The 13315-nt window shown below is 42.8% G+C and overlaps 1 protein-coding gene across 2 annotated transcripts in view; it reads right to left on the bottom strand.

Annotated features, from left to right (window-relative positions):
* AKT1 (AKT serine/threonine kinase 1) overlaps positions 1-4450 on the bottom strand; it is a 104171-nt gene extending 99721 nt beyond the window's left edge. Inside the window, exon 1 of one of the 2 annotated variants that reach the window (XM_045016505.1) lies at positions 4018-4450. The gene's annotated coding sequence lies outside the window, so the exon portion shown is untranslated. Of the gene's footprint in view, positions 1-3776; positions 3793-4017 lie in introns of those variants that run through there. The other variant, XM_045016506.1, reaches the window with a different exon arrangement.
* Positions 4451-13315: the final 8865 nt, after the last annotated feature.

Below are 13315 nucleotides of genomic sequence, written 5' to 3'. Positions count from 1 at the left end.
TAGATGACCTCATGAGGTGCCTTCCAACCCTGATATTCTATGATTCTATACAACATACCCGCTCCAATATGCTGGCGTAACTATACACTGCCAGGCACATCCTTGCTCCTTCCCAGCCTCTTTGGGGAGAGGGGGAGATAACATAGTGGCTCTGTGCACTGAAGTGGCACTATGGCACAAAGAATTAAGAGGGCCCCTATTACCCTTTATACCACCATGGAGAAGAGGCCAGAGTCTGGCCTTATATTCTTTATTCAGCTATGCAGGTGTGTGTTAGTGACAGCAAACTCATTTCAAATATCTTCAATTCATAACACGGGACGGTGGGATGTCTTACCACTGTCCCAACAGTCCACAGTGCAGTTGGACATAAAGCTGTATCTAGCATAACCTCACTATACCTGGTGCAATTTTAATTGCACATCCAAATTATATCCAGTGCAATTCAACAGGCCGAGAGGTGTTTTTTGAAAGACACAATGGTAGCACAAAGGGAGAGGAAGTCAGCTCTGCTGGGTGGATCTATGCATTAGTGGATATGGACAAATGGAAGGTTTGCCTTTTGCACAGGCTGAAAAAATGGATGATCATAAGGCTCATTAAGTAACTTTAGGAATGGTTCCCAGTAAACAGAAGTTATCTGAGGTGACTATGGCTTGCTTGTCTAGACTGTATCTGCATGTGACTGAGTGATAGCAGGAGCTGCAGATGAACAATTCTTCCTTCCGCTCTCTTTTTAAAAAAAAAAAAAAGATTTGTTTCTATGACACCTTATTCAGTATCAAAATACCACCTGTACTACTCATTCAGACAGATTAAAATACAATAAATAATTAATTATATAAATAAATAATTAATACCTTTTGTCTCACTGCTGATTATTCTACCAATGTAGGGAATAGTTGATAAGTATGTGCATAAAATTAAGTTGTGAAAATTCAGTATGCTATTAATTTTAGAAAGATACATCACCTCCTTATGTACTAGCATAATGAAAGCTGTCTTAAGGGACCACCCAAACTAATCTTCCAATAGAGAAGGTAGAAAGCAGAGCTATACTCAATATATTTGGGGCAGCCTCTTAAAACAAGAAGTTGCCTAATCAGGGTGCTCTCTTTTACTGTCTTTCAAATGTGCCCCTTCCCTGTTGTAGGAGCCACCTACAAAATTAAGAGATGCACCTGTTCTCCTCTTACAGGGAGCACTCTCCTGCTCAGGAAGAGATTTTATTTTGTCTTCATTTCCTGTGGAACCAGGTCACGCTCAGGGGGAACATACTGGGATCTTGGTAACAGAGTTGAGGGAAATACCACCACTCTGCAGTCACAATGGCAGCCTAAGGGAAGCAGCAGACTCTGTAGGCAGTGCCCTATCCTCAATGAAAGCATCTGAAAGGTAAAGTATTAGGGTTTCATTTTAACAACATCCCTTGTTCCCTCTCCCTTTAGCTGTAGAAAGTTTTAGAAGGGAAAACAAACTAACCCCTTGTTTGGCAATCTCTTGGGTGGTCACAAAGATAGTAATAACTGTCCTTTGGGGGAAAAGAGAAGAAATTAGTCCAGATGAACTGGAGCTGTTGTTGCTGGTGCTGCTGTTAAAGTCTGAAACTGTTTTTTGTTCTTTTATTCAACTTTATTAAAAGGTTAAAAATATTTTTAATGGTGTGTTTGCCATGGTGCTAAGCAGGCTGAGGTCTTTGTATATCAAACCCTGGACCTCACTTAATACTGTTTAATGTTGGACAGTGACTAGGTTGTGTTAACACCTTTGCCCCATTTATTCCATCTAAATTAATACAACAGGTAGGTCCAAGCAGTAACAAATCCTCCAGCCTCACCCTTTTATCTCTGCCTTGACTTGTGTGTTAGAGCCCCACAAATTCCACCATCATTTCTATAAGAAGAACCACTAATTCCACTGTGTTCACAGGCTCTATACCCGTGGCAGATGTGGGGAGGTAGAAGCTATCAAACCCTAATGACTAATTTTCAAGAAAGCAGAAAATGAACAACCAGCTTTATCTCTCAGCTTAATTTTGAAAATCCTGTTGTGGGCCATCAGTTGCGTGTGATTACTGATGTTCTCCATTAGTCTAGATGTTCCACTGAAGCCACCACGTCAAAACAGGTATTTTGTCATAATTATACATGGAGCTTATGATAAGGCTTGGAAAAGCTTTTCCAGATATTGCAAGCTACAGTGTAATCACAAGTTGAGAGCAAAAGAAAACTGTAAAACACATGTCCCATTTTCTGTGACTCCATAAACTGAATCTAGACTTCCAACCTGCAATTTGCGATGCTTACTGCTCTCATGTCTTTAATGGTCTAAGAACCAACAGATGGGGTGATAATTCTGTTAAAGGTGTGGGGTGGGAGGGCTACACAAATTTAGCTCTCTCCTCTCTGGTTCTGGTTGTAGTGTGGAAAAACTCTTAAGCAGGGTAAAAAACTGACTGTGGCTGCAGAAGGGGGACAGCTTCTCCTGAACCCCTACATTTTTATTATGCCCTTCAAGTGAGAAACAAGCCAATCTATAGTTTATAAAATTCTCGTACAAGCTTTAAATTATATGAGCATATGGAGTCAGGAGACTGTACAATGGAATCAGAGGGAACACATTTGTAAACAGACAGTTTGCTCCATCCTTTGTAAAGATGAAACGAGTCATAAATCCATTTAATTCTCAACTAAATTACTTCTAGCAAATATTAACTTGCAAGTGAATGCTAGAACTCTAGGTACTACATAATACATTGGGACACTTCTTTTAATTAGTGACTGCATACTTTCAAGAATTTGTGTACAATATCTGCAAAACAACGAAAGCCCACCTATTCAAAAAGTGAAAGGTAGTGGCAAAGTCTTTAAATCCATACATACCATTGTGTCATGTTAAATATCCTGGCTGTCACTATGAAATTAACAGCTACATAAAGTAATCTACACACAACACATTTTTCACTTGTAAACAAATATTATGGTATACTTAATACAGCAACTCCCCTTAAAAACTGCATTTTAAAATGTATGTTCATTTAATGATGTAAAGACAAACAAACCAACTCAGGTATTTGCTTCTTATATATTGGGAAAGGAACGTAAATACAGTTAAACTTCACCTAAGCAAAAAATGTTAACAAGGCTACAACCACATGAGTACCAATGGCAGCATATCAAAACTTCTAATGCATCTCCATATTGGTTATGATAAACAAGTCCAAAATACACAGGTCAGATTAAGGAAACACCCACATACACACAGTGTTTTTCAATGAAGTTGAAGTGAGGTGAAAGTGCTAGAAGTCTCCAAGGAACAATTCAGTCATTACAGAAGTTGGAGGAGGGCGGGGGGTGAACCAACTTGATTATGTTGGTTACAGTTCTACCCTAAATTGAGTCATAACTTTGGGGGAGACTTAGAAACCTATTATAAGCAGTCAACAGCCTTAAAAACATGGCAATATCCGCCGACACACAAAGGCTTGTGAAAACCAAAGGGCTCCTGTTTGCCAAGGAAGCCAACCAGCAAGGCTCGAAGAGAGATCCAACCTAGCTCCTACCCATGCATTTGGGGGCAGGCGGGGGGCTCCAGGAAGGAGATCCCAGGCTGGATCCAGCCCAGAGCTCGTTCCGCTGGTGGGAGACCCCACAAGCTTCACTCACAAACACTTTCATGTGCTGATTCCCAGCACAGCCAGCCAGCAGCTTCCTGTTAGCAAACCCCGCGCCCCTAGGCAGAGCGAAGAAAGGGAGTAAGTTGGAGGGGGCCCTCACCTCTCCTCCCTGCGGGCTCACCCCGGCGGGGCGCTGCCGCCGCCGCTGCAGCGCGCTAACCCCCAGCCGAGGCCCAGGCGGGTCGCTGTGCGCGCCGGGGGAGCCGCACACACCAGCCCCCCGTCCCCCTCCCCATCCCCGGCGTGCGCCCCGCGCAATGCGCCAGGGGCCGGCCCCGGCTGGCCGGGCGGAGCAGGCCCCGGCGCTTCCTCCCGCCGCGCCCGGGGAGCGGGGCACTTACACGCCTGCAGCGGAGAAGCCCTAGGAGAGGCGGCGATGGGGGTTGGCCGCGGGCGGATTCTCCTCCGGCTCCGGCGCTAGGGCCTAAGCGGGCTAGCGCAGCCTCCTGCTCACCATCCCCGGCCGCTCCTCCGCCCCCTGGCGCGGGGAGTCAGCCCATGGAGCGCGCCGGCCGGACCCCCGCCTGCGCTGCGCGGAGCGGGGCTGGGCTGGCTGGGGCCGCTCAGGAGCTGGGCAGCCTCCGGGAGCAGAGGGGGCGGCCGGGCCCCGCGCTCGCTGCTGCTGCTGCCCCTGCCACCCCCCACCCGCCGCGCTCGCTTCAGGCTGGGCTGCTGCAGCCGCTCCCGGCTCCGCCAGCCTGCGCTCGCCTCTTCCCTCCTCTCCGCCTCTCACACACACACACACACAGGCTGGGGGAGCCGCTGTCTGGCCTCGGCGATGCCTGCGGGGTCCTACCGCCCGCGGAATCACTCCTCTGCAGAGCCAGCCCGGCTGGGCTGGGGGGGTCTCTGCAGCGCCAGAAGCGCTTGTGTCCCCCTCTCCCCCCGCACACACTCACACTCTTACACTCACACACACACTCTCTGCGGTTCGACAATAAAAGGTGTGTGTTCTGCGTGCTGCAGGAGGAATGGGGAACTCTGCTGGCTTCCTGCCCGCAGATTTCCTTAGCCTGGTAACTAGGGCTGCTTTCCACTCACGCTGGTGTTTACTAAAAGGAGATCTCAGCTCACAGACGCACATGGATGGGACCAGAGTCCAGCCTTATTAGCTCGAGTCACAGCTCGAGACCCCCCTCTCAACCCTCATCCCCAGGGCCGGCTTTAGGCCTATTCCACCAATTCCCTCAAATCGGGCCTGGCGCCCAGTGAGAATCCCTTCCCTGGCTAGAGGAGCCTTTTTAATTTTTACTCCCCTGGTGGTGCTTTGGGTCTTCATTGGCACTTCAGCGGCGGGTCCTTCAGTGCTGCCGAAGACCTGGAGTGAGTGAAGGACCCGCCGCCGAAGTGCCGCCGAAGACTCGGAGCGCCGCCAGATGAGTACAAGCCCCATGTGGTTTTTTTACATGTGGTTTTTTGTTTGTTTGTTTTTTTAGTCATCCCTGCCGGGGCCCCATCGAAACTGTTCGAATTGGGCCCCGCACTTCCTAAAGCTGGCCCTGTCCCAGGGGCGGCTCTACGAATTCCGCCGCCCCAAGCAGGGCGGCACGCTGCGCCGCTCGCGCTGCCGGGCGCCGGTCCCGCGCCTTCGCGGGACCTCCCGCAGACGTGCCGCTGGTCCCGCGCCTACAGTGGAGCTTCCGCAGTCATGCCTGCGGGAGGTCCACACGAGCCGCGGGACCAGCGCACCCGCCGCAGTCATGCCTGCAGGAGGTCCGGTCGTCCCGCAGCTCCGTTGGACCTCCCGCAGGCATGACTGCAGAAGGTCCGACGGACCCGCCTGCCGCCCTCCCGTTAAAATGCTGCCCCACGCGTGCGCTTGGCGCGCTGGGGTCTGGAGCCGGCCCTGCCCTGTCCACCCCGCTCCAGGCAAACTGCAAGACAAACACACAGTAACAGAAGAGGGAAACTATCCAGACTTAGATTGGGAGCTTTTGGAGACTTTGGGGTTTTTTTGTTATCTTTGTACAGTGCCTAGCACAATGCGGTCCTATGCAGTTAATGTGTTACCACAATGCAAATAACACTAGAAGCTGTGTGGCCAACTCTTCCAGTCTTTGATGTGTTCAGTAAAGCTCCAACTCTTAGATTCATTTGGTAATGTGAGACTCTCAATTTTTGTTTTTTTAAAAAGTAAATTTTTTTAGTCTGATTCTGGAGATAGGCCTGAAAATGTGATTCAAGAGCTCAAAACGCAGAAGTCAACTAAAAAAAAATTCTGTTCAGAATTTTTCAAAAATTGGATGAATTTGAAGCCAATCTCATGATTTTGGAGGGGGCGTGACTCATGATTTTTTTATGTTTGGGATCGGCAGCACAATTAAAAAAAGAGTGAAGACAGCATATAGACAGACATCAACCGGAAGTATGGTCAATTTTGAGTTACAGATCAGGGAGAGAGACAAATACAAGAGACACAGAAGTATAATGACTAGGGAGAGTAATAAATAAACACATTACAAATACCCTAAATGAAACAGAGTAGCAGCAGTAATCCCTAAATGGTGTAGGGAGGATTTTGATATCCTCATTCCCCTCCTGCATGCTCTTCACCAAAAAAAAATGTTATTCATTAAGGTGATTGCTTGTTTCACCTCACAGACTTGACTTTTTCATATTTAGGATTCAGACATGCAAATATACACACGTGAGGAATCCATTGAAATCAAGGGGCTTCATGCATACACAGTGGTGGTCTATAGATCAAATTGCAGATCTGGAGCCTCAACTATACTTGCAAGAACTATGTACTCCACTGAAGTGTGTCTGGGAAAGAGAGATTTTCCCATTCTATTAGAATTAGTCTTTTAGCTGCAAGAGCATGTTACTGAGCAGATAGAATGAAATGAGTCAGGATCTATTGCCAAATAGGCTGATTCAAATTCTCCCTTGATTCGTGGTGAAATTTGTGCTTTGCACTTATCTGAGAATCTCAAAGCACTTTACAAAAGTGAGTAGCATGGTATGGCTCAAAGCAGAGGGACTGGTATAGATTAAGACTCTGTTCCTACAAATACAAAGAACTGCCATGCTGGCTCAAACCAACTGTCTATCTAGCCCAGTATCCTGTCACCAACAGTGGCCAGAGCTTCAGGAAGAATGTACAGAGCAGAGGAGTTGGAGTGATCCGCCCATTTTTCCCTCTCAGCTTCTGGCAGTCAGAGGTTTAGGGTCACCACAAGCATAGGGTTTCATCCCTGAACATCATGGCTAATAGCCATTGATGGACCTATCATCCATGTAGTTACCTAGTTCTTTTTTGAACCCACATATTTTTGGCCATCACAACTTCCCATGGCAATGAGTTCCACAGGTTGACTATGAATTGTGTGACAAAGTATGTCCTCTTGTTTATATTAAACCTGCTGCCTATTCATTTCACTGAGTGACCCCTGGTTTTTTTATTGTAGGAAAAGGTAAATAATACTTCTCTATTCCCTTTTTTCCACACCATTCATGATTTTATAGATCTCTATCACACCTTCCTTTAGTCATCTCTTTTCTAAGATGAACAGCCCTAATCTTTTTAGTTTCTCCTCCAATGGAAGCCTTTCCATACCCTTCATCATCTTTGTTGCCCTTCTCTGAACCTTTTTTAGTTCCACTATATCCTTTTTTAAATGGGGCAGCAAGAACTGGACACAGTATTCAAAGAATGGGTGCAGCATGGGTTTATACAATAGAGTTATGGTATTTTCTGTCTTCCATCCCTTTCCTAATAGTTCTTAACATTCTGTTAGCATTTTGATCGCTGCTTGCACAATGAGCTGAAGTTTTCAGAGAACTATCCACAGTGGCTCCATGATCTTTTTCTTGCATGGTAACAGCAAATTTAGAACCCAGCATTATCTATGTGTAGTTTGGATTATTTTTTCCATCATTAATTACTTTGCACTTATCAGTGTTGAATTTCATCTGCCATGTTGTTGCCCAAGAAAGACAAGGTGGGCGAGGTAATCTTTTTTATTAGACTAACTTCTGTAGGTGAGAGAGACAAGCTTTCGAGCCACACAGAGCTCTTCTTCAGCTCTAGGACAGAAACTCCCAGCTTCAGAATGAAATGCAAGGTGGAACAGATTGGTTAGCATAAGTGGTTAGCACATTTTGTAAGGGACCATTCAAGGTAGATGGGCAGATTACCATCTCTGCAGTCATGGGACACAAAGAGAGGGCTAGAGAGTTACAGATTATTATACAGTAATAAGCCATAAATCCAGTGTCTTTATTAAGATCACGATTTTTAGTGTCTAGCAAAATTATGAATTTAAGCTCCCAGGCTCATCTTTTGAAAGTGTTGTGCAGGTTTCCTTTGAGGATGAGGACTGAAAGGTCAGATATAGAGTGATTGCTTTGTGAAAAGTGTTCACCCACAGGTGATAGGGTGTTTTGCTCTTTTATCATTTTCCTGTGTGAGTTCATTCAAGAGTGTAGTGATTGTCTGGTTTCACCCACATAGTTATTATGGCATGTAGTGCACTGGATGAGGTACACCATATGTTGTGATAGGATCCATGGATCTCGAAAGTTGCCATGAGAGGACCTTTCCTATTATCCCATGAATACTTAGTTTCCTTAACAGTCTTTAGTGAGAGACTTTGTCAAAGGCTTTCTTAAAATCCAAGTACCATATATTGACTGGCTCACCCTTATCCACATGTTTGTTGACAACCTCAAAGAATTCTAATACATTGGTGAGGTATGGCTTACCTTTACAAAAGCCATGTTGACTCTTCTTCAACAAATAGTGTTCACCTATGTGTCTGATTATTCTGTTCTTTACTATAGGGTCTACCAATTTGCCCAGAACTGAAGTTAGGCTCACCAGCCTGTAATTGCCAGGATCATCTTTGGACCCCGGTTTAAAAATTGGTGTTATGTTAGCTACCTTCCAGTCATCTGGTACAGAGGCTTTTTTCAGTGATAGGTAACATACCACAGTTAGTAGTTGTGCAATGTCATATCTGAGTTCCTTCAGAACTCTTGGGTGAATACTGTCTGGTCTTGCTGACTATCATTGTTTAATTTATCCGTTTGTTCTAAAATGTCTTCTATTGACACATCAATGTGGGACAGTACTTCACATCAGAGCTATCCTTTTGGGTGACAAATCTGAAGTCAGTGGATCTACTCACATGCTTCAAGTTACACCCTGATACTGTAAGCATGTATGTAAGTAATTTTCTCATGATCACATAGTAAAACAGTGGTTGCATTGAAAATAGAACTCAAGTCTTATTATGCATGTTCCCCTGCCGAAACCACTAGATTATGCTGCTTCCCATAAATTAATTTTGGAGGAGACATCTGATTATACCAGCTGAATTCTTTGGAAGTCCCATAACAAGAGAGTTATTATTATTTAATATTTATGTTACAGAATTGCACAGATGGCCCAATCATTAGTAATGCCCCATTCCATTGGTGCTGTTAAAACACAGTCATGCCTCAAGGTTTACAACATAATCTAAGAAGGAGTTTACAATCTAAGGCCCAATCCACTTGCAGGAAAGGGGTTTAAACATTTTCTCATCATTATTACGCTTCTAGTTGGGTTTTAAGGTAATGAAGTTAATTGTTAAGGTACAGTGATTTCCAATGATCTTAAATTGGATTGAACAGATCCTTAGATCTATGGACATTTAAAATACCTTGATAGTGCCATCTATTATCAAATATTATAAAACAATAATGATTTGCATTCGTACAGTGCCTTTAGTGCAAGATTTCCAATGTCTTATAAATATTAATTAGTTAGATAGGCACCACAGTACCTCAATGAGGTATTTTAATATCCCTTTTAAGAACAGGTAAACTAAGGCACAGAAAGGTTAAGTGGCATGTTCCAGTTTGCTTAGGGAATCAGTGGCAATGGAATGGTTGAAGGAATGGAGTCCGGAATCCAGACTCCCAATGCTCTGTTCCAGTCACTAGGTAATATTGACTCTGCGATAATAATGTCCCACAACATTTGACTTTAAAATTATTGTATTGCAGTGTTTTGAACCATTGCTAACTATACTGCAATAATTTATAAGAGTTTTAGTGCAGCTGTGTTCTGAAACATGATTCTGTGAAAATGCAACTGATGTATTTTTTGTTTCTCCAGATCAAATTTGCCTTGTTGACTAGTTAAAAGATCAGGAGTACTTGTGGCACGTTAGAGACTAACAACATTTATTTCAGCATAAGCTTTCGTGGGCTACAGCTCACTTCTTCGGATGCATAGAGTGGAACACACGAGAAGTGAGCTGTAGCTTTGAATACGTAAACTTTGAGTACGTCAACTGGAATAATTAATTGAATCAAAAGCACAACCAAAGCTTTGCCCAAATACTTTAAGGGTCAAAACTCCTTTCAGCTTATGCTGAAATAAATTTGTTAGGCTCTAAGGTGCCACAAGTACTCCTGTTCTTTTTGTGGATACAGACTAAGACGGCTGCTACTCTGAAACTAGTTAAAAGATGTTTTCCTAGCTGAAAACTCAAACTGGGTTGTGAGAGTCAAGTTCAGTTCTTTCAGAACCATAAAATCACCAGTAATAATTGAAGTTTCTGTAACTGGAACCTAGTTAGCAAGTATACTGATGATGTAGAAGCCAGAAAAGAATTCAATACATTTTCCTACAGCTCAGTTGACCCTGCACTGCTAACACAAATAAAAAGGGATAAAAATGTATTAGCGTCAATAAAGTCAGCAGATCTGACTTTGAATAGACACAGGTAGCAAATCTATTCAATATGCAGGTACTATTTTTATCAGTTGAATGATTATACACATTCTCTGAAATCAGCAACCAAACCCCAGATCCTGTGGTACCTATTTTCTTCTCACAATTTAATCTAATGGATCTATCTAAGCAGTTATACCATGGCCACCACAATGGTTCATAGATTCCAATGCCAGAAGGGAACATTGTGATCATCTAGTCTGACCTTCTGTATAACACAGGCCATAGAACTTCCCCAGAATAATTATTCTGAACGAGTTAGAAATTTACACCTTATTTCCAGTCTGAATCTGTCTAGCTTCAAATTCCAGCCAGTGGATTGTGTTCTGTCTTTCTCTGCCAGATTGAAGAGCCCATTATTAAATATTTGTTCCCTGTATGGGTACTTACAGACTGTAATCAAGTCACTCTTTAACCTGCTCTTTGTTTAGCTAAAAAAACTGAGCTCCTTGAGTTTCTCACTGTAAGGCATGTTTTCTAATCCTTTAATTATTCTCATAGCTCTTCTCTGAACCCTCTCCAATTTATCAATATACTTCTTGAACTGAACATACTTCATATATCAACATACTTCTTGAACCAGAACTGGACACGGTATTTTAGCAGTCCCCACACCAGTGACAAATACAGAGGTAAAATAACCTCTTTCCTATTAAAGCAGCAAAGAATTCTGTGGCACCTTATAGACTAACAGACGTTTTGCAGCATGAGCTTTCGTGGGTGAATGCCCACTTCGTCGGATGCAAAACGAAAGCTCATGCTGCAAAATGTCTGTTAGTCTATAAGGTGCCATAGGACTCTTTGCTGCTTTTACAGAACCAGACTAACATGGCTACCCCTCTGATACTTTCCTATTAAAGATTTCCCTCTTCATGCATTCCACGATCACTTTCACTGTTTTGGACACAGCACCACACTGGGAGCTCACATTCAGCCAATTATTCACCATAACCCCCAAATCTTTTTCAGAGTCACCACTTCCCAGGATACAGTCCCCTATCCTGTAAGTATGGACGACATTCTTTATTCCCAGATGTACACATTTACATTTAGCCATACTAAAACCCATACTGGTATCAGAGTGTCTAATGGATCATTGTAGGTAACCCTTGCCCCCCTCCAAACAAAACCCCCCTAAAAAACCCCACAACAATGAAGCACCAAGAGAATCCCTAACAGGAAAGAGGAGCTTGGGTTTCATTCTCTCCTGTGTCAGGGGAAAGGGAGTGTTTGTTTCTCCTTTTCCACCAAAACAAAACTACAGTCAAAACATCTCTATAAACTCTTTCCTCCTGATGAAGAAGCATTACTGATATTATATGGCGTATAGCTGATTACTGAGATATGCTTGAGTATATCAGCATAAATTTTAAAATCTGCTACTTCAGATGTGTAAACCAGCTGGTTTTATAAGTAACTGTGGTACATGCCATATTACCTCATCTAGGGCCAGATCCAACACCTGCTGAAGACCCTGGAAACTTTTCCATTGACATCAATTTGCATTGGATAGACCCTCACATTTTTGCCTTCTGCAGGATGTAAATGCACTGAAAGGGAAGAAGCGCTGATAAATCCTACTGTTCCACTTCTTTATCCAGGTTTGTAAGCACACTTATGCTTGCTACTAAATATCAAGCATATATTTAGCTGTAGATTAAAATGAATTTGAATACCAGAAGGTATCTCTAACACTTACATTGGTGAATTAAATAGACCTGAATGAAAATTAATAGATGAATCTAGAAGAAAGTTAGTCAAATGGATTAATTTCCTTTCTATGGCCCCAGTTCTGTAATCAGACCAGGGGTCTATGCTAACAGGTCTGATTGCAGGATATGGGCTACATTTCTTGCCCTTTTTACCAAATCTTTTGTTCTAATGGGTAAGATCCCCAATCACTTTGGAGAATAAGTTCTGTAGGGTTTCCCCCACTAATAAAGCAGCAGATTAAGAAGTAAGATCACACAAGCAAAGGCAGATATCAGCCCTGAGAGAGGAAAAGAAACCTCATTTTGTTTGCTAAAAAGGAAGTATTTTAAAACAGCAACAGATCATTCAGATTTACCAGCTGCTTATTTACAATGATATTAGAAATGGGTTCAAACAGCAACGTTCTGGATCTGAACTTCTCCAAAGTTTTGGAGGTGTTTAAATTTAAGGCTTAGATTCAGACTTGGCTCCAGAAAATATGAAAGTACTATAGATAAAATACCTAGGTAAAGTAGGAAGTGGCTGCTTTGCAATAACAGTTGGGATGTGTATTAAGGAGTGAAGAAAAACATGGCATTTTTTCTCTAAGAACAATGAAATCACTAGGGAATTGTTATAAATGCATACATCGTGAGTTTTATAATACAATTATCACCAATGGCATTACAGTCTATGAACCCTATTTTTCAGGGAAGTCCCTAGGTTTCCCTAAACACTTCCTCAAATTTCACATCGGTTTACTCTGGTTTATCAACTACTAGGAGACAAGGTGTACAAACTGTTCCCCTGGTATTATATTACCATAAAAGTACTTAATAGAGAGGTTAATGGCAAAGAAAAAATGGATTACCAGAATATAAATCAATGGAGTAGCATGAGACAGGCCCTTCTGTCCTAATCCACTGTTAAAGAAATATAGAGATAAGATATAATTTTATGACAATTTTTAAACAGTTTATTTTAAAACATTTTAATTATGTAACTTCAGAGAGAATGTTTATATCCAATGACAGGAAAGAAAAATCAGAGAGCAAACTGAAGCATCAGAACTAAATTAACCCTTGACATAACAGGTGCTAATCCACTGGTGTTATAAGCCAGTGGTGAATTTGTTCCTCTGTCTTTAAAAGATGTATTACACTGAACTAAAGAAACACCAATAAAGAGATGGAGGGTGAACTCTTGATCCCACTGAAATC

This window comes from Mauremys mutica, chromosome 4 (genome assembly GCF_020497125.1).
Source record: "Mauremys mutica isolate MM-2020 ecotype Southern chromosome 4, ASM2049712v1, whole genome shotgun sequence".
Taxonomy (NCBI): Eukaryota; Metazoa; Chordata; order Testudines; family Geoemydidae; genus Mauremys; species Mauremys mutica.
This window is presented reverse-complemented; position numbering and strand designations above follow the sequence as displayed.